Below are 4,142 nucleotides of genomic sequence, written 5' to 3'. Positions count from 1 at the left end.
TCTCCGAAGAGAGCCCCCCTTCTCCCCGCTTTCCAGGCGGCCCGGGTTACACCCAAGGGCGAAAGCCGGCGGAAGAGAGAGCGAGACAGGGCGGGGGGGGCGGGCCGTTAAGACCCCCCCCCTCCCGGCACCTCCCCTCGAACCTCTCTCCCCGCATTCCCCGGTGTTCCGGGTGACACCAGGGGAGAGTCCGGCAGCGGAGAGGGCGCGGGGCCCTCGCGCTGCTTTTCTTTCCCCCCCCCGCGGTGCCCGGGTGGCATCGAAGAAGGATGTCGGGAGTCAGACGGAGCCGGGCCCCCTCGGGCCCCCCCTTCGCCCCGCTTTTCCCGGTGTCCCTTTTTTCGTACGTGGCGACGCGCGCAGAGGCCGCCACCGCCTTCCAGGCAACCCGCTAGAGAAGAAGTCAGCGACCCAGACAGGGAGGGCAGCAGGGGTTACTGGTGCTCCAGCGAGAGGGCGGTACGGGGGTCCCACCGACGTCGAGGGCCAACCCACCTCCCGCGGCCCGCGCCGCGTGGTGTGGTCCTGTCGGGGGGGGGGGGGGACCGCAGCGCGCCCCTGCTCGCTCTCGCGACCGTGTTTGGCCCTGCTGAGCCTCGCGGCTCCCTGGGTTTTTCGGACCCCTGGGTGGTCTGCCGGAACCGCTCGACCTCGCACGGCGGAGATCTCGGCCAGACGGCCCCACGCATGGAGGGCCGGGCACGTGCCCGGGCCGCCCCGAGGAGGGAAGTCCCCATCGGTCCCTGGATCCGTGCACGCGAAAAGGAAGAGGGTCCCGATCCGCCTGAACACCGGACGGCCCCGCGGTTGGGGTGCCGGCCCGCGAAGGGCCCTTCCCGTCGCGAACGTCAGCGCCACATCGATCGGCGGGCGCGAGAGGAGCGGGCCCCCCCTCCCTCCGGGGGGGCGCCGACACTCGGAGCTCGGCTCCCGGCCGCTGCGGGGCCCGTGAGCTAAGAGCCGGGAAAAGCGGGCCGTCTCGGCGGAGGGCCGGGTGGGTGCTGGCCTCCGCCCTCAAACGTGCCCGTTCCCCCCTCCCACGCCGGGCAGGGTCGGGTACAATACTCGGATTGATCCCCTAGGCTGAGCTCCGGTTCTCACAGGCTCTGAAAAACCTGTCCTCACAAATCTCCGCACACAGGTCCTCGAAAGACGGGTCGAAAAAGCCAAAGCCCCGCCTTCGGCGGTACGAAACTGGAACCGGGCGCCACCTCGTGGTTCCCTCGGTCGGCCGAGACGGCGTTGGGCGACCCCTTCCGGACATCCGCGAGACGACCGGCCGTCAGGTCAACCCATTCGCTCCAAAGGGGTTGACCCGGTGGCCGGGAGGGGACTTTGAAATTTTTCAGACTTGGAAAACTTTTTTTTTTTTTTTTTTTTCCCCCAGCCCGCTTCCTCCGGGTTGACCCGGTGCCGAGCGTCTCACCGTCCCGGACGCAGCGAGGTACTGCCTCCCGGCCGTCAGGATCGGGCCCACGGAAGTCTGATTTTTTAAAAAATTTGCCGACGCCACCGCGGAGGGCTACCCGGCCACCCCGGGCCCGGAGCCGGAAAAGGGAAGAAAAGGATCGGGCCCACTAGAGACATGGACCCGGCCGCCAAGCAGGCCGCCCTGGGCTCACCCTCCCCGGCCGCAGCGAGGGACATCCTCCCGGCCGACAGGATCGGGCCCCTGGAAGTCTGGGGGGGGGGGGGGGGGAAATCCGCCCCACGCCTCCGAGGAGGGCTGCCCGGCGGGCCGGGCCCCGGAGCTCGGAAAAAAAAAAAAAAACACCCCAAAAAAGGATCGGGCCCACTAGAGACATGGACCAGGCCGCCCTGGGCTCACCCTCCCCGGCCGCAGCGAGGGACTGCCTCCCGGCCGACTGGATCGGGCCCCTGGAAGTCTGGAAAAAAGAATGGAACCTGACGCCTCCGAGGAGGGGCGCCCAGGGAAGGAGGGAGATCCGGTCGACCTGGTGACCGACGGGAAAGCGGCCACCGGGCGTGCCCGTTCAAACCTAGGGGTTGACCTGGCGGCCGGAAAGCAAACCGGCCACTGGCTAGCCCCGTCGGCAACCTACGGGTTGACCTGGTGGCCGGGAAGCGAACCGGCCAGCAGGTGAACCCGTTCGATTCCACGGGTTGACCTGGTGCCCGGGAGGGGACTCTGAAAAATGTTCAGCCCTTTCGGCTCGGGGTTGACCTGGTGGCCGAGAGGGGACTCGGACGGCAGGCAAGCCGCCCTGGCCTCACCCACCCCGGCCGCAGCGAGGGACTGCCTCCCGGCCGACTGGATCGGGCCCCTGGAAGTCTGGGGGAAAAAGAAAATGGAACCTGACGCCTCCGAGGAGGGGGCGCCCAGGGAAGGAGGGAGATCCGGGTTGACCTGGTGACCGGACGGGAAAGCGGCCACCGGGCGTGCCCGTTCAAACCTACGGGTTGACCTGGTGGCCGGAAGCGAACCGGCCAGCAGGCGAACCCGTTCGATTCCACGGGTTGACCTGGTGCCCGGGAGGGACTCTGAAAATTTTTCAGCCCTTTCGGCTCGGGGTTGACCTGGTGGCCGAGAGGGGACTCGGACGGCAGGCAAGCCGCCCTGGGCTCACCCTCCCCGGCCGCAGCGAGGGACCTGCCCCCCCTCCACCCACCCACCCCCCCCCCCCGGCTGACAGGATCAGGGCGCACTGGATGTCCGGGACAATATTTTCCCCGACGCCGGGGAGGGCGGGCGGGCGGAGGGGCTCTGGCGGCCAGCCCGGGCCCCGGAGCTCGAGAAGGAAAAAAGGACCGGGCCCGCGAGAGACGGGGGCCCTGCCGCAGGGGGGCAGTCCGACCGGGGCTCACCGTGCGGCAGGCCCGGGCGTCGGCAGGGGAAAGCGGGCGAGGAGGCGCGGGGGCCGGGTGCCTACGGCCATACCGGACCGAACGCCCCCGATCCCGTCCGATCTCGGAAGGTAAACCGTCCCGGGCCTGGCTAGTACTTGGATGGGTGACCGCCTGGGAATCCCAGGTGCCGTAGGCAGCTTTTCCCGGTCCGAGCCAGCTCTCTCTCCTTTTCTGGGGAGGAAGGAGAGGGGGGGACGGGCCGGAAAGCCCCTCGTCGCTCCTGCCGAGTCGGAGGTCGCGGCCGCAGGTCACGGGTCTGGGCGCCTGGGGTCCGGCTCCCCACCCGGCTTCCTCCGCGGAGGACCCACCGAAGCCGCTGGGGGAGACCCCGGGCATGGGGCGGACTGGCCCGGACCCTCCCGGCCGCCGGCCCGCAGGACCGCCCCGAATCCCCCCGCCCCGCGGCCACCCAGGCCAGGCCTGGCCAGGCGGGACGGACGGCGGGTGTCCAGCGCCCAGCGGCTTCCGCCAGCGGGGACCCACGGCCCCCAAAGCCGCAGGGGGAGGCCCCGGGCCCGGGACGGACTCGCTCGGACCCCCTGCGCCCGGGCGCCGGCTCGCGGGACCGCCCCGAATCCCCCCGCGGCCACCCAGGCCAGGCCTGGCCAGGCGGGACGGACGGCGGGTGTCCAGCGCCCAGCGGCTTCCTCCAGCGGGGACCCACGGCCCCCAGAGCCGCAGGGGGACACCCGGGGCCGGGACGGACTCGCTCGGACGCGCTCGGACCCCCTGCGCCCGGCCGCCGGCTCGCGGGACCGCCCCGAATCCCCCGCCCCGCGGCCACCCAGGCCAGGCCTGGCCAGGCGGGACGGACGGCGGGTGTCCAGCGCCCAAGCGGCTTCCGCCAGCGGGGACCCACGGCCCCCCAGAGCCGCAGGGGGAGACCCCGGGGCCGGGACGGACTCGCTCGGACGCGCTCGGACCCCCTGCGCCCGGCCGCCGGCTCGCGGGACCGCCCCGAATCCCCCCGCGGCCACCCAGGCCAGGCCTGGCCTGGCCTGGCAGGCCGGCGTGCAGCTCCCCCGGGCTTCCTCCCCCGACGACCCGCGCCCCCCCCGAGCCGCAGGCGGAGACCCCGGCCCCGGGGCGGACCGGCCCGGGCTCGCTCGAGCCCCCTGCGCCCGGCCCGCAGGACCGCCCCCCCCCCCCCCGAATCCCCCGGGAGAGGCCCGGCCTGCACGCCACTGACGACCCGCGGCCCCCAAAGTCGCGGGAGGCGCCCCCGGCCCCGGGGGCCGGTTAGCTCCGTGTCGCTCCGCGCCCCCCCCCCCGCC

General features: G+C 72.5%; 1 protein-coding gene and 1 non-coding gene across 2 annotated transcripts in view; one reads left to right on the top strand and one right to left on the bottom strand.

The window, feature by feature from the left end:
- LOC128823372 (protein Wnt-9b-like) overlaps positions 1 to 4,142 on the bottom strand; it is a 55,218-nt gene that overhangs the window by 5,276 nt on the left and 45,800 nt on the right. The gene's annotated exons all lie outside the window — the stretch shown is intronic.
- On the top strand, positions 2,886 to 3,004 carry LOC128823777 (5S ribosomal RNA). The gene has a single exon (XR_008442013.1). It is a non-coding gene; the product is annotated as a 5S ribosomal RNA (ribosomal RNA).

The sequence above is a fragment of the Malaclemys terrapin genome, chromosome 15 (assembly GCF_027887155.1).
Source record: "Malaclemys terrapin pileata isolate rMalTer1 chromosome 15, rMalTer1.hap1, whole genome shotgun sequence".
NCBI lineage: Eukaryota > Metazoa > Chordata > Testudines > Emydidae > Malaclemys > Malaclemys terrapin.
Note: the sequence above shows the minus strand (reverse complement) of the source record. Positions and strands in the feature narration are given on the sequence as shown.